The sequence below is a fragment of the Xiphophorus couchianus genome, chromosome 5, assembly GCF_001444195.1.
Source record: "Xiphophorus couchianus chromosome 5, X_couchianus-1.0, whole genome shotgun sequence".
NCBI classification, from domain to species: Eukaryota; Metazoa; Chordata; class Actinopteri; order Cyprinodontiformes; family Poeciliidae; genus Xiphophorus; species Xiphophorus couchianus.
This window is the reverse complement of record NC_040232.1, coordinates 34,440,515-34,464,456: the sequence shown is the minus strand read 5'-3', so window position 1 is coordinate 34,464,456 and position 23,942 is coordinate 34,440,515. Positions and strand designations below refer to the sequence as shown.

Below are 23,942 nucleotides of genomic sequence, written 5' to 3'. Positions count from 1 at the left end.
ATAAATATAGATACAGTATATACAATTATAAAATAATGATTATCTTTTTATGGATGGTTCTCCCCCCTTTATTGCTACATTCCTAACTTTACCTGAATTTAATAAAGTCAGAAAACAGTTGTATCAGCTGACATGAACTTTGCATTTTCTCCACTTGATCACAATAACTAGTAAAACTACAGGAACTAGTGAATTCTCCACTTTAAATGGCCTCTAGATGTTTTTCACCCTGTAGTGAAAGCTTATACAAAAGATGAATCATTCTTTTTAACCCATACATGACTTATTTAGAAATGCTTGTTGGATCTGTTGGATTTCTGTTGAATCCACCCTTAGCTTGCGTTAAAATGACATATTAGCTCAAAACCTAACACAGCATGCGGTGTCAAACTTGTAACCCAACCCCGTTGTGTTAAATGACCCCGAGCTACTCTGGTTGATATAATATCCAGCAGTGGGTGGAACAACAACCTGAAGGGGTTTACTTTAACCCAGCTGTTTTATGGGACGTTATCTCCTCGAGTTTATTTTATCACTGTTGATTTCTCCTATGTTAAAACATTAGGAACTCATTTTGGAAAGCATAGTTAGCTTGTTGCACATACTTGAAGTTTGATTTCCAAAGTTAAAACATACTCAGATGGAGGGATTACTGTAATGAAGAGATGTCATTGGCTTGGCTTCCTTACACTGACAACGTTTTAATATTAAAATGATCAACTGAACTGTATATTACTACAAATGAGCTGAAGTGAATTGTATGTTATTGGATTTGAATGTGACCACAGCTAAGCCAAAAAATATTAATATCTTTGCGATGACTTCCAGGAGATTCTTTTCGTGGTCAGTAATGACCCTCAACCAAGGCTTTAGTCTAATGGTGCTTTCACACCAAACGCGTCCGACGCTTCAAGTTCGATGCGCGTGCACTTTGAATGCAGACGCTTGACATTTTGCTCTACATGTAGCGTTTCACGCGTCTGGTTTACGTTCAACGCCTATGTGGAGGCTCGTTGTGGGGACGTCAGCTCTAGCGGTTGTTTTCCGTTGGACTCTCTTGACGCTTTAAACCAGAGGTCTCAAACTCCAGTCCTCGAGGGACGCAGTCCTGCAACTTTTAAATGTGCCTCTGCTGCACCACACCTGAATAGAATAATTAGGTCATTAACAAGGCTCTGGAGAACTGATCTACACAAGAAGGAGGTAATTAAGCCATTTCATTCCAGTGTTTTGTACCTGTGGCACATCTAAAAACTGTAGGTCTGTGGCCCTCGAGGACTGGAGTTGGAGACCCCTGATTTAAACGCTCCCAACGGCCCTAGATGCCTCCACATAAACTGTGAATGTAAACAAAACGCTTTCGGCGTGAACAAACCATAACTTTACCCAATTTCTCACTTTAAGTGACTCCATTTCTTTTATTTTTAGCATTTTAGCAGTCATTCTCCTATTTCCAGGAGACCTTTACTGAAAAAGTCCCTTTCAGATTGTAGTCAAGTAATGAATGAACATCCTGGCTATTCACATCACACCGAGTTGATCCGACACGATTAAGGGCCATGGGCGCTTTCAGATCCCACAACTGGGATCAGGAAACCAAAGAGGCGTGGCTTACAACTCGTAGCATCTGAATGATGCATGCGAGGGTAAATTCTCCACAGGGCTGAGCTCTGTGTCGTGGTCCTTATGCAGGATCATCAGCATGTCATTGTCTGCATAAGACTCTGCTGATCGATGTATCTTGACCATCGGAAGGACCAGAGGTGGGGACTCGAGTCACATGACTTGGACTCGAGTCAGACTCGAGTCGTTAAAATCACGACTTGAGACTTGACTTGAAAAAATGCTCAAAGACTCGGACTTGACTTTGACTTTCATGCCATTGACTTGGGACTTGACTCGACTTGAAGCTGTTTACTTGAAAAGACTTGATATTTTTTACTCAAAGTCTTAAAATTTAAAACACATTATTTATAAAGTGGCGTCATTAATTAATGTCACTCATTCCTTATCAATATGCGCAGACCGTCACTATGGTTTTCCTCTCTCCTTATGTATGTATGTGTACGTAGCTGCAGCACAACCAATCAAATTAACAGGATTTGGACGTTTAAAAAAACGCCACAAAGCTACAGAGCTCAGGGAACGAAATACGAAATAACAGCTCGAATATGCTTCCGCGAGTAATTTCTTTTGGCTACGTAGGTTATGAACTTTCGACTAAAAAACGAACTGCAACTTGTAAAACATGCAAGAAGAGAATATCGGATGGAGATGCCACGACGTCCAACTTTGTCCGGCATTTGAAGCTTCACAAAGATCGGTAGGTGGCGCTTTTCTTTTGCTGTAAGATAGCTGACTTTAGCTAACTTCGTGTTAGCATGTGTACTCCGGGTTAAATTGGTGATTATTTACCATAAATCCGGTCCTTCAAATGCCTCCACAAATAATGTGCACCGTGTTAGCTCAGGAAGCCGGTGGATAGTGAGCGGGGCTCCGGAACAGAAAGCAGATTCTGGACCTGAACACAGGGAACAGAGTCTCTCTGTCCCATCATGATGATGAGCCGGGTCTAGTATCATCTAAGGATGGTTGGTGTATTTGAAGACATCTACGTTGGGAAATTATATTGACAATATATTGTTTTGACAGGTCAGAGAAAAGAGGAAAAAACTGCTGTTATGGTTCTTTGTATTGTGCTGTGGAAATGTCAGCATTTTCGTCTTTTTTTATTGAATATCAAGTTTAACAGAACTGGGCAATAAAGTGGTCCAATTTAAAAATGTTTTTTATACTTTGTGTTCAGCTACACATGTTCTATCATTTAAGATAAATACATATTTTAAAACGAACAAATGGTCTATTATTTGAATTTTTTGTATAATTGCAAATTATAAAAATAAAATAAAAACGACTCGAAATGACTTGAAATTAAAGGTTCCTGACTTGAGACTTGACTAGACTTTTGCCTGTCTTTACTTGAGACTTGACTCTGACTTGAGGACAAAGACTTGAGTCTTACTTGAGACTTGCAACACAGTGACTTGGTCACACCTCTGATACATATATATATATATATATATAATCCTGACGGACCGCCAGGCTTTATTTGCACCCCCAGAAGGTTAAGTGTTATTTGTTATATTTATATTACGTCTTTTTAATGTTTGCTATTTTTAAGATTTTATAGTTGGTGTTTAGGTTGTAAGTGTATTTTTTCTCACATTCACAGGAATACAAGTTCCATTTAGAGCTACATTACTTTTTTATGCAGATTTTTTAAAATACTGATTGTGTAAAGCTAATTGAATCTACATAAGATTCTCAAAACTAGGAATCAACTGGATATTTAAATAGCAGCAAACGGTAGCCGACGTGGTTTGGATATGAACGGAGAGTACGCTGTACATGGATACTCATGTGCATGAACAGTTCTGCTCTTCCACATCTGTACATGACCTAAGCGCCATGAGGATGACAGGCACTGAGAGAAGCACATCGGGGTCCATTAAACTGCTCCCACTAATCATAAAATCCCCCCTACTGTCTCTCCCACTCACTTTCTCTCACAGTCAGGCTCCGCCGGTCGGGTTTTACTGGCCTCAAGGCAAACAATGCAAGCTGTAAATTACCAGACGTTGACAGCAAAGTCTGCAGTTAACCAAAGCGGAAGATTTTATCGCTAATTGTTGCCACTAATTGTGAATCAAGAGGCTCAAATTGGTGTTCAAAGATGGGGCTGGCTGTAATTACAAGGACATAAATTGATCAGACAACCACCTGCCCAATAATGACATGGTTCAACTTTTGCCTTCGAGCAGCTCCTAGCTGTCAGGTAACTGATAGAGAACATCTGTTTTGCTACTAAAAGGGAGGGATTTTTGCAGTGTTGGGGTGTGATTGGTCTGCAGAAATCTTCAGGAAACATCCATGAGAATATCTGCTTGGAGTTTTTCCCAGCAGGAATCAAGACCGGCCTCTGTCACAGTGTTACTGTTGCTAGCTACATCAACACCATGGGCTGCTGGTGGGTTCATTGTTGCAGTCGTGTTAGCAAATGTATTTAATTTGGACATCGTTTTGACACATTAAGCAAATGGCAGATGTTTTGTCCAGTTTGAGAGGCCAAAACCACATTTTTATGGCTGTTTGTGTTCTGCAAAGCAGACCATTATCAAAATGTCTCTTAGCAAGCAGTTTAGGAAGAAGGTAATGATGTAAGTGTCTGACTGGTTGAGGTGTAAAGGATTTCTCACCTCTGTATGAAGCCAAAGCTCGTTCTTTCAGAGTAGAAATTCAACCCCACCCACTCTGATTGTTCCCATGCTTTGGGTGGGGTTTTTTTTATTGCCGCTAACTGCAGTTTATTTAATTGAAACGATTGATTGAGAGGTGGGTTTTTTTTAAGTAATGGCAGAAAGTTAAATAGAAGAAAGCCAAAAGCCTGACCTTTAACAGATACAAAGGATGGGAAATTACACAAAGGTAGGAAGAATAATTTGCCATTTAGACACAGAAAACAGAATCAGAAAGAAGAAGCTCCATCCACTTCACACCAACCCAACACAAAAACCATTGAAGAAGACACTGAGTGCAACTTCGTCATTTAGAAAATGTAACAAAAAATGGAGTCGTGTCAGATTTTAGTGGTTGTAAGATTTGTCTTTTACACCAGCCCTCTGTAGTCCACTTTAATCAAATTCTAGTTTGTTTGCCCAGAAGGTTATTTTTGTGGGGATGTGTGGATGATGCAGACCAAAAAATATCAAACTCTGGACCATCTACAAACATCAGTCTTGGTTTGATTGAAGTGAACTCTGGTGCAGTGCGAATGCGTATGTGGATGCAAGCGGACTACCGTCCGCTCCAAAAGCAGGAAGCAGACTACAGTGGAGGGCATTCTGGGTAAATATAAACAAAACAAACGCGAGAGTCTAACGCTGGTGGGAGAAATGGTTTGTGGTCTTTTACCAAAGACAAGAGAGCAATCCTACGTCTGCTAAAATCTGACGCCACTCCCTTTTTGTTTACATTTTGTGAAGAAGTGAAACTGCGCTAATATCTTCTTCGGATGTTTTCCTGTCGTTTCCTTCAGTAATTCTTGGTGCAGCGCCCCCACAGGCTAGGGACGTCACATGGGTCACGTGTAACACCATGTTACTACTGGCGGAAAAGACGAAGAAGACGGCAGGAAGTGGTAGGAGGATGACAGTGTGACATGTTTTTTTTTTTTAATGGGTTACCGCGTGGACAAACTTATTCATATGCTGTTTTAACTGCGTTTCTTATTTAATGGAACCACATTTGTGAAATTGTTTTTTTTTTTAACATTAGCAGAATATTGACAATAGTTTTGCAGACATTTGTAACGCAGGGCTTCCACATATCTGTTCAGTCTTTGCAAAGTGCTTTTATTACTCCAATACCTTCTTTTTTCATACAACTACAGTTTATCATGCAATGGGACATTGAGGCACACTCCAAAAAAGAATGTATTAGAGAAAAACAAAACAATAATTTTATTACAGTGTAGTACACATAGACTGTGGAAATGACGATACATTTTAAATGCTAGCTTTTAACATCTTTAATAGTATTAAACATTTATTAAGGCATAGCAATGTTAATTGGTAGTACTTTATGACTACAATATCTGTTATTATTACTGCTATTTATAAATGACTAAGATCTGTCATGTGGCTCTTCGAGATGAGACCAGCAAACCAAGAAGCTGTTGCCAACTTTTCCATGTATCATTATCCCCCATGTGGCTTTTTGCTGCCTCACCGGATGTTTCAAAAGCAAACAAAACACAACCAAAAAAGGTTTGCCGGCCAAATATAACCCCTGCCGTTGCTTCTTTCTTTCTTTAGGAAATAAAGTCTTTGTCTACTTTAGCATGTCCGTCACTCTGGTTTTGGCTTTTCGTTACTCTCATGTGGAATGTGCCAGTCCACCAGAGGCTTCGCAGCCTCGCTCTCAGAGCGGATGGGAATCTTCCTCAATTTTGCCCCCAAATTGTCTTTAATTACAGGAACCCGCAAGTGCGGAGCAGCAAGTGGCCTGTAATTACTGCAAATGAAAATAGAGCCTGTTTGTGTTACTCCGAACAGATTACTTAAGACAAAAGGTGTCAGGCCCGGAGCATAAAAACAGCCCTGCCGCGTTCTTATTTTGGAGCCTAAGCTCTGTTATTTGGTGGCCAGACATGTATAAATGTTTAAGTTCTTCGCAGCGACATGAATTCGACTTGTAAATGCAGGAAATGAGGGAGAAAATCTAAGAATGTTTCTTTGGTTATATGGAGAGACCATGCCATCACAGGAAGGGATGCAAACTCTCTGCCTTGCGGCGCTCGTCGCCATTTCATGAAAATAATTTTTTTGGGGCATTTTTGCGTTTGTATTTTATTGCTAGTCTATTTTAATTTTTAAGGAACATGAGTTGTGCCTTCTCTGATTTATGCTGACCTTGCTGACCCTGTCAGTTTTGGCCGTTTCTTGGTCGATTTGCAGCTGCGTCATACTCTATCCTTTTTTATATGATGAATTGGACAGCGAGATGTTCACAGCTTGTAATATTGTTTGATAGCCTGATCATAACCCTAAGCTTCTCTACAGTTTCATCTCTACATCTGTTCTCTACAGTGACCCATGTGCCGTGTTCTTAATGTTCTTTAACAAACCTCTGAACTGTGAATTGAGATTTTTCGGTTTTCACACTTGATAGTCCTGTAGACTTGTTTTGATTGTGGACCAAAGTTGCAACATTTGTTGCGTTTTCATCCGGTGAGGGTCACTTTCACATTTCATTGTGTCAAACCAACCAAACCGTTTGAAAAACCTGTTCACCTTCTCGCCTGTGGGGGCGCTGCACCAAAAACTACTGAAGGAACCTCTCAAGAAGACATGAGCGCAACTTCATCGATTACAAAATGTAAACAAAATTTCAGTAGTGTCAGACTTTAGTGGTTGTAGGATTTCTCTTTTTTCACCCTATGGATGCATTCACACCAGGCCTGTTTAGTCCGCTTTAATCGAACTCTAGTTTGTTTCCCTGTAACGTTTGGTGAAGTGGGAATGCGTTGTTTGACCAATAAAATTGAACTCTGGTCCGCCTAAAAGTCAAGGTTTTGGTTCGGTTGAAGTGAACTTTGGTTCAGTTCGTATGCTGAACGAATGCCAAGAAACCACAGAAAGCTCCAAAAGCAGGAAGCGGGTTTTAGCGCAGGGCATTCTGGGTAAATACAACCAAAACCCACGCAGGAGTTTTAACACTAGTGGGAGAAATGGCTCGTGGTCTTTTCCCAGAGACAAAAGAGAAATCCTACAGCCTCTAAAATCTGACGGGACTCCATTTTTGTTTGCATTTCGTGAAGAAGAAAGTTGCGTTCAGTGTCTTCTTCAGAGGTTTTCATGTCATTTTCGTCAATGGTTCTTGGTGCAGCGCCACCGCAGGATCGTTTGACAGTGCAGTGAGAAAGCAAACCATTTTACCAGCAATGTCCGTTTCATTTCTTTTGCCTCCCAGTGTGTAAACTAAAGCTAAATTTATGCATCATTTTAGTTTAATAGCTATGAATTAGTATTTAAAAGCACGTTTCAAAAGCGCTGCATTCAGTCGGCCTTCTTAATTAACACCCTGTGCCAAACCAACTGTATTTGTAGCATAAGTCTCTTCATTCCTGCCTTCAAAGTTTAGACTGTAATGTGACAACCAGAGGAAGTGAGTAACTATGGCCTAAAGTACTGAAGATAGACTTAGACTGCTTGCGGTTTCACTGTATAACATTGTCTGTGTGCATGTTTCTGTCTTGATTTATTTTATTTTTTATTTTCCCCTTGGTGTGCTTTGAAAATCTCTGGCCTGAACGGAGGTTTGAACATGCAGCCGTCCCGCTGCTGACTTCATTTCATACGAGTGGCGTAAGTTGAGGTCAAGAGGGTCCTGCCCTCTTCCTCCTCCTCTGTCATCTCAACAACAGCTGCCTGGCTTCATGTGAGCTCTGCAGCACGTTCTGCGGCACATTTTTGTGTCGGATAAACGTACACAGATGTTTACATCAGTGTAAACACAATGAGGCATGAGGAGGGGAGGTGGGGGGCTTGACGGGGGGATGCGTAGGGAAAAAGGAAAACTGGAAAATTGGTTGTGTTCTGATGAATAAACACAGATGTTGAGATTCTTCTTTAGATTCTCTAACTGTTGTGTGGTGGTGCATGTAAAACTGTAAAACGCATCCCAGCGTTTTACAGTTGAGTCATTCTGAGACGCAGCTGCTAAAAGAAACACTTTAAATTATTATTTTAAGATGTTTTTCAAAGGAACATGAAATTGTACTTTCAGCAGAATGAACAGCAGCAACATTTACACTTTACTGTTTGGCTATGTTCACACCGAAGTTGTTGTAGTCAAAATAAAACTAATGAAATAAATACTGAAATTGAGAAAATATTTTTTATTTACTGTGGTAAATAAAAACGGTGGTTAATGGGGGGGAAACTATAACTGACTAGAACTATATTGTACGTTTACAAAACTAACTAAGACATACAAATCATATGCTATATAATATCCTTAGTTTTCTTGTTTATGAATCTATTTCGAACTGATGTGAAATTGATTTCCCCCCCCCCACATATGCTGTTTACATCAACTGATGGCAAATTACAGTACTCCATACTCCTCCTGGTGGCGCTTACGGTAGTCTGAAAAATGGCGACAGGAATAGTTGGGTGAAAACACCAGAGTCGGTTGGTTGATCAGCAATAACTGAATACATGTTTTGAAAATAGTATTTTCTGCTGAGTAATCAAGTCAAGTCAGGTTTATTTTGATACATTTCAGCAGCAAGGCACTTCAAGGTGCTTCAAATTGAAAACACCATGCAGTCAATTGAACAGACATTATACTGTATTTTGGTGAGTGCCATCACCAAAATCATACACATCAAATATATTGGTCAAGGTTTCATTTATTATGGTTCAAAAGCAACTCTTAACATGTGGGGTTTTAGTCTTGATTTAAAGGAGCTCAGTGTTTCAGCTGTTTTGTAGTTTTCTGGAAGTTTGTCCCAGATTTGTGGAACAAACAATAATAACTAATAGAAACTAGCAAACATTCTCCTTAAAATGAATTAAAACTAACTGAATGAGACAAACAAAAGGTCTCAATGATATAAAACTAAACTACAGTGACAAACCCAAAACTTTTACAATCCTGGTTCACACAACAGGTCGTGATGCTCAATTTCGATAATATGTTTTTTTTTCCTGAAATTTGATTTTCATGTTGTTGTTGCGCGGTCGTTCGTGAATGATGTGATCTCGGTCAGACTTGAACAGTTTGTGCTCACAAGAAGTAGGTAGACGTCACACAGCAGTTTATGGAAGTAATAATTGACGCCGCCATCTATGGATCGATTTTAAACTTTATTCAGCTATGGGAGCAGACAGGATTGTCACAAAATGATAACAAGATGAAGGAAGCTAACTCAGTGAAATCACAACTGATACGGATGGCGTCACTGCAGCTCCTGTAGAGAATGTGTAGAATGGTGGGACTCTGATGTGAAGCACAGTGGAACAGACTTCTTTAATCATTTCATAATTATGATTTTTATTTTTCAGCCTATGTTTACGTCTGGTCTCGCTTGGCTATTTTCATGTCTGTGCTTAATATGATCTCTATGTGTGTAGGGGCGGTATAAATATAGTTATTCTGACATGTGTGCTCACGGATGGGGGTCTGGGAATCTTTTATTTTTTAAACCTGACTTGCATTTCAACATCTCTTCACCGTTTCTATGTAACAGGGTTTCTGTTGAGCGAAAGCCGAGAGGGCGAACTTTCAGGGGTACAGAAATATAAATATGAAGAGTACGTGAGATTGTGTAACCGTTTGAAATTAATGGCTCAGGAAGGAGCCGGAGAGCAAGAAGTATTGTGTTGTTAAGTGAGAACGGTGTTGCATCATTTTTAACAGCCCCTCTGAGAACAGGAAAGAACAAAAAAACACAATTTGCACCAGCAGAATATATTAGACTGTCTCGACTCTCAGCAAGAGCAATAAAAACCTCTGGTAGGGGAAGTAAAAGAGATGAATAATTTTTGTTGATAGAAAACATAACTTCTGGTTTATTTGTTTCTTACTTTGACATGCGTTGCCATTTCGTAGCCAAAACATTCATGCAAATCATATCTCTACTACTAACTTTTATTTCGCCAAGTAAATCCAGTCGAGATTGAAAATCTTTTAAATTCATTTTCTAATTGATTCGAGCGGTGTATATTCATCAACATGGCAATTCATAGCAACGTAAATATGCAGATATGAGCACAATAGCTAAATTTGATCCATTGTCCTAAAACGTACTTACTTACTTACTTATTTATTTATTTTATAAGAGAATCCTGGAACAGCATGTGCAGTACATGATGCAGATACAGCCGTTCTATATTCAGTTCTTTTTATGCATGTAAAGACAGTAAATCATATGAAAAATGTATTTCTGTGATTAAAAAGACTCATTATTGTATTTTCTTGGAGTTGTTACATTACGGCCTGACTTTACAGTTGACCAGCAGATGGTCTTTGACAGCTTTCACAATGAGGCTAAGGCGCAGGAGAAGGTTATTGTAGCTGTACTCAAGCATAGAGTGGAAGAAAAATGTGCAGTAGAAAAGGCAGAAGACTGTGAACACAGACTGGGCTCATTTTCACTTGAATTGCGACAGCTGTACATAAACACTAAGATAAGCTCATATTTCTAGATATTAACATATTCCTTCACTGCGTCCGTGCTGGTCGTCCGAACTGCACACAAGGCGTGGACAGAAACACGCTCACAGGGAGGGTATAAGTTTGTTTTTACACGTTTACGCGCATTCCAGTGGCTGCCAGCGCTGAGTGATTTTAGCTCTTTAGATGGTCGAAGTTAAGAACCGTATTTTCACTGCTTACCAGAAAGAGAGAGACAGACACGGGCTGATTGCAAGCTTGGTCTCCTGCTGTGATGAAAGCGTTCTGGCTTACAGTGGGCAGGCTGCTGCCAACCTTTGCATGGACACAACTTTTGTGAAGTTTTGTTGTTGCAGTCAGGAGCTGTGAATGTGAGCTGCTCCTGCTGTGATAACACGTAGCTTTGGGCATGCAGAACATTTTCATACATGGAAGGCAACGAGTCTGTTTTAATCTCCACTTTACTTCAAAGTACTTTTGAAACAGAGGCAGTATTAGTTTTCACATTTTATGGCACAATTAAGTAACTGATATCTTCAGTTGTTTTAACAATGCAATATGACCTAAAGGAAATTTGACTTCATAATTTAATGACTTGAAATTGGGCTTCTGTCTCTTTAAGGAACTCGTGCTCTTTCTTAAACTCCACCTTCAGGGAATCATCGAAATATGGTTCTTCTATTAACCCTTTAAAAACATTTTTACCAGCTTTGAACTAAGAAGTAGCTTGTAAAATGAGCTCTAATGGTGTTTGCTAATTGCTGCTGGCTAGTCTGAAGGAGCTGAGTTGGGGATTTGCAGGGGTGGGCTGCTCTGTGAGGCGAATCCATCCAGGAGTTTTGAACAGTTGAATGGTTGCCACGGGAGATTAAAGAGCGCACGAAAGAGTCAAGGCAACACTCCAGGTATGTTTTTGATGAGAGACTAACCTTAGAACAGGATATAAAGCTCAAATAGTCGATTCAACATAAAACGGCCCCTTTAAATATTTTCATTTTGAACAATGAAAAACCTGCAGTATCCAAAACTATACTGCTTGTGGTCTGAACCTTACACTCTGGAACCTTGGCTGATTTTAAACAAGTCGCAGTGTGCTTGTCTTTTATCTTTTTGTCGAAGTCAAAAATGGTGTACACAAGCAGGTCTGAGAAGTGCTGGTTGCCATAGCGAGCAGTCAAACACGTTTACAACCTGCCTCATCCCCCTGTTTCCTTCCTCTTTCCCGTGTGCTGTAAACACCGGGATGCAACAGTTCTCACAGCTTTTAACTTCAGCCAGGCATGCTGACAAGTTTACAACACCACCTTTCTCTGTTGACCAGCTTGTCCCTGTTTGCTCTGAGCACATAATTCAGGTCCTATTTAGTTCCAGGCTGCACGCACGTGGGGTTCTCAGCAGAGGCTGCGTCAGGTGTCTGTGTTTGCAGATGACGCTTTATGGTTCTCTTCAGAGCACCTGCAGATGTTTAGCACCAACTTGGGTCGTCTGGCAGACAAAGACGCAAACAGGGAAAAGCAGGCTGGTGGGCCATCGTCTGGTGGGACAGTCGCAGCCTGAAAGAGGAACTAGTTCAAAGAAAACTTCTCCCATCATATCGTTTCGATAACCAGGTTATCCTAGATAAACCTAGAATATGTTTGGGTGTTGTTCATCCACTGAGCATAACGTTTAGAGAAAAAGTACTTCCTCACTTTCACCTTCACCATGCTAGTATCAGCTATTGTACAAAATGACTAAACATGAAAAAGTAGTCTTTCAATGTCCTATAGAGCTCACTTTTTCCTACTAAGGTTATACCTCTCTTTTCCAATAAAATATAAATAATTAAAACTAAACGTTACACCCATCAACTAAAAGGACACACACTTTTTTCCTTACTGTCTGAAATTAAATCAGACCAAACTTGCTAGAATTAGCAAAAACTATTTCTTTTTGCTAAATGCCACATGAATGATTACTATCTTCTTAAACAATGAGGGAGACCATGGATAGTAATGCCATGGCTTTGAAAACTTCTGATGGGCTGTTTGAGTTAATTGGAAGTCCACTTGTGGATGTAGTTTATGGCTGCACCTCAAAGACACTGCTTTCTTGATGGACACGATTGGCTCTAATGAGGTTAGGATCTCTAACCTGGTTAGGTAAAGACTCTAACCAGAAAGTTAAAGACTTCTGTTTGTCTAGAACCTTGCCTATGGTAAACACATCTCCTAATGACAGAGTTGAACTGCTTATTGAATTCAAAATCCCCATCAAGGTTCACACCAGGGTTTCTGATATATGAGAAGAGCAAACAAGGAACCTAGTCTGGTGAATGACCACCCTATTGTTTTATGTTCACTTTGTCCAGTGGGTCTGGACCCTTGGCTATTGAGAAACAATTGCTTGGTGGAGGTATGGACTCTGTTGACTTTTTATCGGATTGGATCCGATTTTACCCAATCACTAACATTTGGCCGTGACGTATGTAAAGCTCTGGCTCGATCGTGAAGGAAGCTACGCTATGAAGCTCACCTGAAATTGTGTACATTGTAAGCAACCAGGAATTCATTTATTCATTTTTTTGAATGTTCATGGGTGTGCCACGCCTCTCGCCTAACGACAAGCCCACACGGCCCTTCATGGATGACGGGGTAAAAACAATGGTTGGATGAATACAAACAGAAAAGAGATCATGCCGAACTCATCTATGACATAGTGTTTATGTAGGACCGTAATCACTTTGCTTTTACAAATTACTCCAGTTTCTGGTAAACTGATGTGTAATGGATATTTTGGACTTAACTGACAGAAAACTAAATAGTTTTCTAACAAAATGTGGTTTGAGTTTGATGTCTTAACTGTTGGTCTTTTTATTTTTTTTTTTTACACATTCTTTGTGTCAGGGGTGTAACTGACCTTGTGTGCTGTTATTGTTTTTCCATTTTCTTTACAGCAAAGTGTGAGGGCTTTATTTTTTTATGATTTTTTTTTTTTGGTCTAAGGTTTTAGGGTTAACTCCACATACTCCTTGTTTAGTAATCTACTGCCATCAGTTATCTTTTTTCCCCGATTTTGTCTCTTTGAATTTCAATAACGAGAAGGAATGAGCCTCAGGGATACAGTGGGCTTTGGTCACTGAGTCACACCTTAAAGCTGCAGTATGTAACTTTTATTAACAATGTATACATACATTGTTTAATATGTATGTATATACTGTATATACTGTATATACTGTATATGTATATATATTTCACATATTTGTTGGAACTGTTACTTTGTTGTGACAGTTTAGTATGAGAGAGAAAATCAAGGTCCTCTGCCTTCTCTCAATGCTAACCAGTCAGAGCCAGGAGGAGGATCATCTATTTTTTTTGAATAAAAGTTGCATACTGCATTCAGCATGGCGTGTTGTCATAGCAGTGTATCTCTTAAGTGACAAGGGTCTCTTAAGACCCTAGTCTTGATAAGGGTTGATAAACTTAATCAAAGACGGAGACACACTCCAAAAAATAGCCCAAATATCCCCCAAAGCTGATAAACCCACCAAATCCAGTCATTACCATTTCATGACCGGACGTGCATTTCAAAGTATTCAGAGCGATAATGACTAGAGAAAATAATTTAGGCTGTAACTTTTGCTACAAAAAGGAAAATGAAGCATAGAATCTTGTTTCTGTAACCAAAAACTCTGCCGTGTGTCACAGTTAAAACAATACGATCCACGCTAGCTGTAGTTAGCAAGCACGGCTCGACTCAGCTGTTGGGAAAGAAACGTTTTAAATGTCACATCTGAATGTAGTCTTTAAAAAAAAAAAAGCTAGTTTCTGTCTCTGGGAAAGTTTGTTTGTCCTCAGCAGATTAGACAACACTATGAATTAAGACATGATGTATTATGGTCGCAGCTTCAACAAAACAGCCAGTACAGATGAGCCAAGTTAGTTTCTGTTGTGCTGTTCACATCCAGCTCATCAGTTGGCGGTTACCTTAACAAAGAGCCGAACATTCACCAGTGAATTTAAATCATTTGAGAGAATGTGGTTCTCGTTGCAGCCATGTTTGGTGGTTTCAAACATGAGACCACCCAATCTTTATTTCTTTCATGTCGGCTTCAGATTAGTTTGAAGTGTTTTCCTGTGCATTTGTCTCATTTTACATCTGGACTCCACCATTGCTTTGCCTTTCTTTTCTTTTTTTAATTTAAAAAAAAAATTTAGATATTACTTTAGGGAATGTGAGGTTTTTAAGTTGACGTCTTTAGTATGTGAAACCGACAGATCCCTGTCAAAACATGTTTGCAGGCATCCATTATCACATTTGCACATAAAAATTTACAGCGTGATGAAATATGTATACTTTTTTAAAAAAATCTTTTGACAGCACGAGCTCTCAATTAGCTCTTTTTTGCGAAGAACAAATTTTTCCCTGGTGTTCCTTTCAGACAGAACACAGAACTCACACAGGATCTTCATTTCACTCATACTTCTATTATTGGCAACAGATCCACCTTCAGGATAAAGCTCGGAAACGCTCCTGCTAAAAGCAAAGGAGTGATTCAGCAGTAAGACGCTGACGGCCCGCTGCACTTCTTCGGGCCAACATTTGAAAGACAACACTGGTGAGAAAACAGTCCTGGCTCAGATGGCGTATCTGCAGCACGGACCGCCCACCCCAACAGGGTTTCTTTTCTTCTTTTTTAGAAAAGGAAGTAAAAAGAAAGACAGGTAGATCTAGATTAGACTTATCAGATTGCCTAATGTTATTCTCAGAGCTGATAAAGTTGCAGTGTGTGGCTGCTATTTGCTGCTGTTCTCAGCTGAAATGACCCAACACGTAAAATCTATGTAGTTACAAGCTGATACTGATGAAGCTAACCTATTGGGTCAATTTTTAAGTAGATTGTCTTAGTTTATCCCTTTTGGTTTAGGTGACTTTAAAATGTTTTTGCCACACTTTGCCGTGTTTTGGTTTTTGCATCACTTAGCTTGGGTTTTCGTATTTGAATTGACTTTTTTAACTACACAGCAAAAACACTAAGTGTTTTTTGTCTAGTTTCTACTCTGCAAAAACACAAAATCATCTTATTTCAAGTGTGCTGAAATATTTGAACTACACTGCCCAAACACAAAATCTTACCAAGTAATCTTGGTCTAGTTTCTAGTGCAAATATCTTATTAAGCTTGAAATAAGACAAAACTAAGTGGCAAGTAACTCTTTTTAAATCAAGAAATAGGAACTTGTTCTAAGTAAATTAATCCTTAATATTGATGGAAAAGTTCATGTTCCATTGCCAGACATTTCTGCCAGACATTTTCTCCATGTTTTAAGTTAATTTATCTGCCAGTAGAACTAGGGTTAAGGAATTATTTACTTAAAACAAGCTGAAGTGTCTTGCTGAAAAGTTACTTTTAAATTAGTTTAACTTATTTCAAATGTACTAAGATATTTGCACTAGAAACTTGACCAAAATTACTTGGCAGGATTTTGTGTTTGGGCAGTGTAGTTCAAATATTTCAGCACACTTGAAATAAGACGAAGCCAGCTTAAAAGAAACTTTTCAGCAAGATAAGTCCACTTAAATATAGACCAAAAAAAAATACTAGTTACACTGGCACATTATTTTCCACTTAAAACAAGATATTTTTCCTGTTTTAAATGAAAAAATTGTATCTATACTCAAGAATTATTGACTTAAACTTATTTATCTGGCTGAAAAGTTACTTTCAAGCTAGTTTTGTCTCATTTCAAGTGCACTGAAATATTAGAACCAGAAACTAGACAAGAATGCTTGGTAAAATTTTGTGTTACTGCAGTAAACTCCAAAGTGTTGTCCTCTCTCCAGATTTTTTACTTATATAGACATTCAGTGGGAGAAGCAAAGAGGCACTCTGTGCACCACCTCACAGACTGAAACTCATTTTGTTTCTAATCTCTCCAAATTTTCTCTTCCAACAATAACAAGACTCAATCCTTCCTGCCCGTTCTCTTCACCTCCATGTTACGGGACTTTCCTCCTTCACTCTGAATACATTCTGCTACTTCTGGATGTTCACCATACCAAAAACAACTCTTTTTACTCCATGCACACACCTGTATTAGTATCACAGATTTCTAAGCAATAAAAGCACATTAAATTGTATCTTTTGCTGAGTTTTTTTTCTTCTATATTTTACTTTAAATTTCCATTTTTTAAAGTTATGAAGTGGTGGAGCACTTTAGGGATTTCTTCTCCTTTTGCCTTGTTGGTCACAAAAAGAGTTTTAGACCAAAAATGTTGAATATCAAGCTAAAACAACCAAAATAAATATATTTTATAAGGTTCATTTCATGTTTTTTGGGGAAAAGCCTATAGAAACCAACCTGGTCCTTTGTAAAATGCTAATTGGCTGTGCCGACTTTGCTGACAACAACTGCCATTAAAGTGTTTGGGATAACTGAATATGAGTCTGTAGTTCTGTGCACAGCTGGTGTTAATGCTGAATTCCAATTTGTTTGCTGAAATCCGATATGTTTTACACACTACTAGTTAAATGTGACTGCAATCAGACTTCTGTGTGAACAGTTCACGACCCCAAAGTGTGAGCAGAAGACAGGACGTAAAAGTCACACACGTCGTGATCTATGGATCGATTTTAAAGTCATTCTGAGCTGACAAGATTGCTACAAGATTGTGGGTAGCTAATATAAAGAAAGCACAACTAGCAACGACGTCCTTTCGTGAAGCGTTGACTGCATCTCCTGGAGAGAAGTCTGTTTGGATGCGTAATTGGAGCTAAGAGTGGTGGGATTGTGATGTGATGCGCTTCACCCATACACACTTCTTTCATGATTTCAAACTTTCAGAACTGTAATTTTCAGCCATCGTTTACAACAGATTTACAGCATCCAGTTTCTTCTGGTGCAGAATTATGCAAATTTCTCGTCAATTACGTAAAAGTCGGATAAAGTGCGACATGATCTTTCAGTCGAGTCAGATTTAGTGTTTCATATGGACGTGGCACCAGTCAGATTTTCGGGGGGGTTGATAGATCGGATTAGGCCTCTCAGACTGCTTTGACAAAGTTAGATAGAAGGCAAAAAAGATTTAAAAAAAATCTAGTTTGGGTCGCGTTTTTTTCTTTAGCGGAACTGGAGAGTTTCAACTTCATACTTATGTGTTGGGATGGCCTAGTCAAAGTCCAGGCCTAAATCCAATACAACTTTTTAGAAGATTTGAAGCTTAATGTTTTCCCACCCAAGCCGTTAAGCTGTTTTACAAAAATGAACATTTTTGTGGACACGAACAATGAAAGAAGTGAAACAGAAACGGAAGCAAAAATATAGCTGCAAGTTTTCATTTAGTATCCATATTCATGTCACACCTTTAAATTTATGCGTAAAAAAAATTTGAGTGTTTAAAAATCAGCACCTGGCGCTTGGATGTGTGTCTATTAGCGTCATTACTGATGCTGTGACGACATTTCCCAGCTATAAGGACTCACCTCTGTTTGGGAAGAGAGGCGATTCGTCACGTTGTGAATAAATTGAAAATTAAGGTTGGGGTCAGGCAAGCAGCTGTTATTGGAGACAAATATTAGTGACACTGGTCCTCCCTCCTCCTCAGTCCTCTTGGCTCTGTCCCAGTGAGATCGTGGGAATATACACCCCCCTATAATCTCCCGCCTGGAAGCAAAAGTAAATAGATAAATAAAATGGGATAAAGTAAATAACCAAAACAAAAAAAACACCACATCTCGAGAAATTCAGCCAGTCAGCATAGAGTCTATCCTTCGACCCAGATAAGAAAATGTTTGACAACTGTGTTATGGTTTACTGTAATTCTTTTTCTTTTCCTGGTTTCATGAAACGTTTGAGGCCAGAAAATCTGTTCTGTTGTTAAAACTCATCTGCTTTTTAGTGCACATGTGAATTGAGATTTTCCCAAAGTACTTTGCGTGTGGTTTTATGGTTTTGGCTATTTTTATTCCATTCTCTCACTGACTTTTAAGATAAACTATCTCCATATTGTTTACCCCTTTAGTATTCCATTGAGGCTTCTCTGTCCTACCAAATCTGCAAAGGCATCATTTATGTAACAATTATTCAACAAACAGTTCAAGAATTGGTTCTGATCTGGGGAAGGGGCTGCATTGTTTTAGCATCTCGTCAAAAAAGTGAAATTTGAATAGCTTTAATAGGGTCACTGATCAATACTGAATAATAATTTTTAAAGTAAAAACAAGCAAACAAATACTGTTGCTCATTTTGCAAATTACGGTCCATAATTACATCATCTCAAAAAATTAAATACAGCTTTGAACTTAATACTTTACAGTATATAGTCATATTCAATAATGTCTTCAAATGAGGCCAGGTTGTCAAATTATAAGCATCTTTTGAAAGATGCCTGTTAAAGCTTCGTACCTATAACAGATACTAAACTTTTCATTAATCCCACATTTGGATTAAATATATATATTTTTTAACATTCTGGCATAATATTCTATGTTTTAAATTTCATGTTTTCATTACCTGCAAATGGAAAATCAATAATATTAACAGAAACGAAGGCTTACAAACATCCATCTGCATGTAATTAATCTACTTAACGTCACTTTGTCATAAAGGTCCTGAAATAAGTGGACGTTTCAGTAATGTTCAAATTTATTCAATAGGTCTGTAAACAGCCAATGTTGAGTTGTCGTTTTTGTGATTATTGTGTATGACTTTGTGAGAGTTGCAAAGCTACGTATATGTCAATTTGTCGCTTTTCAAATAAAAAGCTGTCCTATAGGAGCCAGAACGTCCCTTTGCCACCCACACCGGTTGACTGACAAGTAGTTAACTAACTAGAGGTGCAGGATGAATACAAAAAGAAGAAAGAAAGAAAAAAAAGATGGAATAATAAAAAAAAAAAAGTCAACCTCGGGCGACCAGTTTAAAAAAAAAAAAAGGTACTCGGTCTTTGCAAAAGGGAAGTGTAATTTATTTTCCTTTTCCACCGTTCATTCACTGCTTTGAATCACACACACATAGGTGTCTGAGAAGACCTGCAAACAAAACACTAATTGGAAACAAATGGTGCCTGTCGTGTGTATGTGCAGAAAGAGAGAGAGAGAGAGAGAGCGTGTGTGGGGAGTTTTCTGTGTGAACCAGCAGTGGGGAAAGTGTGGGCGTCGTAGCTGGAGGGGAGCGGGGCAACTTTCCAGGACTTTAGAGGGAAAGCAGAAAAGGAGGGCGAAAGTGAAGGAGAAGAGGAAGCAGAAGCAAGGGGGAGGGCAAATGAGGGATGAGGAATTAAGGATGTAGGAGGTAAAAAAAAAAGGTGAAAAATGACTCTGTAGATCTAAGTATAAATATGGAGGCAGCGTATGAACGTACACGGGGGCCTCTGGGGTTAAAACAGAGGGCTACCATCATGGTGGAGGAAATAAAAGCAAGCAGCTTTTAATTATACAAAGGTCATGTCCTCGTTTTCCCTTTGTCCACTCTCCTCTCGCAGATGGAGGCATTGATACACAGCGCCGGTATGAAGTGACTGTGTTCCCTTCCACTCCACAGACGCATTTCATGCCACACGCCTCCTCTCTCACGCTGCGGCCACATGGGCCGGAAGAATCCAGATCTGGAGCAGTCCACCTAGACACACACAAATACAACAAACACTTACATCGCGCAGCCAGAGTTGAACACAAATACCTCGACCATTAAAGAGAGCACCTAAATACACACTGCAGCAGCCAAGCTCAACAAGCGCCACCAGCCTCACACACAAACCGAACAGTCGTGTTTATCTGAGGCCCCGGACTGTGGATGAGGGGATTTCCAGCCTGATGCTGCACAGCTGCAAGATGACACCCAGCGCACCGCCAACCTGACGCAGAGTGATGAGCTCATCAGATCGGGAGCGACTGAGAAAACGCGCCGAAAAGCAGCTTCAGTGTTGACTTCAACAAATACCGCAGGATGTTGTGTGAAATGACGCGGGGCGTTTTGGTGTATTTTCTGAGTTTGTTTTCAAAATCTGGGCTGACTAAGAGATTCGAGCGCCGCGGTTTGAACGAGGTTGAGTCCAGATGAATCAACTTTTTGAATTTTTGATTTGTAAAAGGACAACCTCCTCGGTATTTGTAGGTTGAGATGTTTAAGTGGCATTTAAAATGTGCCCTTCAACAACAGAGAAAAAGACCCTACAAAGACGCTGAAAGGAGTGAGACTATCCATAAAGAAATGAGTCTTGTCTGCGTACTAAGGTGCAAAAACCTTCATTTTTGGATACATCTCTGATTAAAGCACAATTAAAATATTTAACAATATCAACCATTATATATGAGAAAAAATTGTGTGAAAAGAACATCTGGAAAATGTCAAGTCATCAGGAAGAAAGTGAAAGTGTTACGAAGAACACAAGTTGTTCTTATTGTTACTTTATTGCCTGGTGCTTTACTCAGACATGCTCATTAAACTGTAAACAAAGTAAAAAACTAAATTGGAAAGCTTCGTTTTGATAATATTCAAGTCAACACGGACTAAAAACACAGATTTAAACCTTAATAGTAAACCATATGAGCATATCATCAGCTATGCTTGATTTAACCAACAAATTATAAAGCACGTAGTTTAGTCCTTGAACACTTTACAGTGTAATAAACATCAAACCCCACCGTGCTGTAAACAAGAGCACGGTGGTGCTTTTGCTAGCTCTCCAGTTACCATGGAGATCTGTCATTGTGCTAAATAACTGCTAAAAGACCAAATAACCCATGAAACCGCTAGCATTTTTATTAGCTTAAAGCTAATTTGCCAAAACCCACATGTAGAACAAAAAAAACCCCATATCTTTCAATACCTTACAACATTCAACATGAAGTCATTACGTTCAGAAATATTAAAAAACATAAGTAAGAAGCAGTTTTAAAGTTAATTTAGCTTGGTTGCTACAGGCGACGGCGACATAAAAACCACTTCCAGTTCACCGTCAGGTCACTTTAACCTTCCAATCTAGAAGGTGGCGGTAATGCACTTTAACTTGTTTGACAACTGTCATAAAAATACAAGAAGAAAAAGAAGTCCCTTCAACCACGTGTGAAATAAGGTTTGGAGCTCACTAGTGGGGTAATGAGGCTCAACCAGTTCCTGTTTAGGTTGCTTGTTTCTTGGATTTGCTGGTAAGTATGCAGCATGTAAGTAAGAAACTGCTGGTGTGGGTTTTTTTGTCCATTTCCATAGCAACATCTGACTCCAGTTGGATGTCCAAGCAGTAAGCAGCTTCTTTTTATGCAAATTGATAAAACAGTAGGCCTGTCTGCACAGGAGGCCTGTCCTGAATCCGTGGCTTACCTCTGAACTAAAGCCCACAGCCGTAATGGAAGGGGTCGGGGCTACCATCATCCATGGAAAGCACAGTGTTCAGTTACCATGGAGACCGTGAATGCTTCCTAGTGGGGAAACTTTGCTGACCACTGACAGTTTAGGCTCTGCTGCTGTGTTGGGTGTCACAAAATGCGATTGAGGTGCTCTCTTTAATTGTTGAGGTACATCTCAAGTGCTGAAGGAAGTTATTACTTCAAAAACTATTTAAAAAAACATACAAACATCATTGTGTTGTTACATACAGTATCTTTCTCATATATATGAACTAGAAAAGTAAAGTACTTGCTAAACAAGTAAAGACCATAACATTTCTCGTGGTAGTTTTGAATCTTTCCTTACCCACTTTGCAGATCCTCCCAGGAGGATAATCACAATCTACCTGGATGCCAAATTGCTTCAGTTAGAATTATTGGCGTAAAGGGAGAGTGAGAACAACAAGTTTTCTCCCGTTTGCCTCCGCTACTGGCTACTGGGTTTTTCTCTTGAAGGACTTGCAGAACGTTCTCACCAGTTTTGCCAGCAGGAGAGCTTAGCGGCCCTATAAATCGCTGGCCGCGCTGTGTGTGCTGAGCTTCCTCCACCTGCAGCCGTTGTTTTGGAGTTGATGAAAATTGGAGTACATGGATTTAAAGAGTTGATGCTTCAGTTGGATTTCGGTTGAGGACGCATTGTTGGGTGAAAAGAGTTGAAGGAGAAGGTGAAGCTACTTCGAGCATGTGCTTCTTTGGGAGAACAGGAAAAGAGAAAAGCCTCGTCCCTTTGATATGCAGATAAAGAAGATAAATCTCAAAGCACAGTAAATTTACACAGTAAATTCCAGTGTAATTAAAAATAAAACCCTTGGTCTCTCAGTCTACGTTTTGTCCAGCCAGTCCCCTTTTCTTCACTTCTCATCTTGCACAATCCAGTATTTTTTGCACTTTCTTACTCAGCATGTTTTTATGAAGTCTTTCATCCGCTGCTGGTGTTTTGTTTTCAGAAACTGCACTCCAGAGCTGCCAGAAAACACTTAAGTACTCACATATGCCTAGCATTGGATCAACATGTCCGCTGCTTGCTGTGAGTTGCCTAACCGTTTCAGACTGTGTGCAATTCGAATCTGATTTTCATTTGTTAGAGCTCATTTTACTGGCAGAAGCCAGTAAACACAAGCCCCTGATTAATGCCTTTCAGGTTAAATGTAGGTCACAGCAAAGAAAGCAAGCTAAGAAGGTTAGAAAACTGCTCTTAAGTAGATCTTACCTTTCTGTGGATTTTTTTTTGTCAGGCTCCAAAAAGAAGAGACCTGGAAAAGGCTGTTGGAAGCCATAAAGCAGTATGTAATCGAGCAGTGGTTGCAGAACGAACGTTTATCTACCTGTGCAGCAAGCTTTGGCCAGCTCTGGAGCAACAGCATCCGACTTTCCGCCATTTTGTGCCTTTAAAGAATACAGTGGCCACTGCACTGTGGAAGCTAGCTACTGGCTCAGACTACAGGAGTGTTGGACAGCTTTTTGGAGTCAGTATCATGACGACGTGTATTTGTGCGCAGGAGTTTTGTGCTGCAGGAGAGACATTGTTGGTGCCAGAACAAGTCAGTTTGCCTGATGAAGAGAGGCTTAGAGAAATGGGCATGTATATTGAGAACATGTAAGGGCTCCCACTCTGTGTGGGTGCTATCATAGCACCATTCCCATCACAGCACTATCATACTGAGTATTTTTAATTTAAAAGGTTGACGTTGCTGTTGTGGATCAATCGATCAAGTTGATTTGTGTAGCGCATTTCAGTAACAAAGCAGTTCAAAGTGCTTTACATCATAAAAACACAAAATCGTACAAGACACCACACAGTCAACAATTATGAAAACCAGTAAATGTTTTATATTTTGC

The 23,942-nt window shown here is 39.4% G+C and overlaps 1 long non-coding RNA gene across 1 annotated transcript; it reads right to left on the bottom strand.

Moving 5' to 3' along the window:
• Positions 1-20,119: 20,119 nt before the first annotated feature.
• On the bottom strand, positions 20,120-22,026 carry LOC114143859 (uncharacterized). Its single transcript, XR_003595338.1, has 2 exons — positions 21,807-22,026; positions 20,120-20,337 (listed from the first exon to the last, which is right to left on the bottom strand). It is a non-coding gene; the product is annotated as an uncharacterized LOC114143859 (long non-coding RNA).
• Between the last annotated feature and the right edge of the window lie 1,916 nt (positions 22,027-23,942).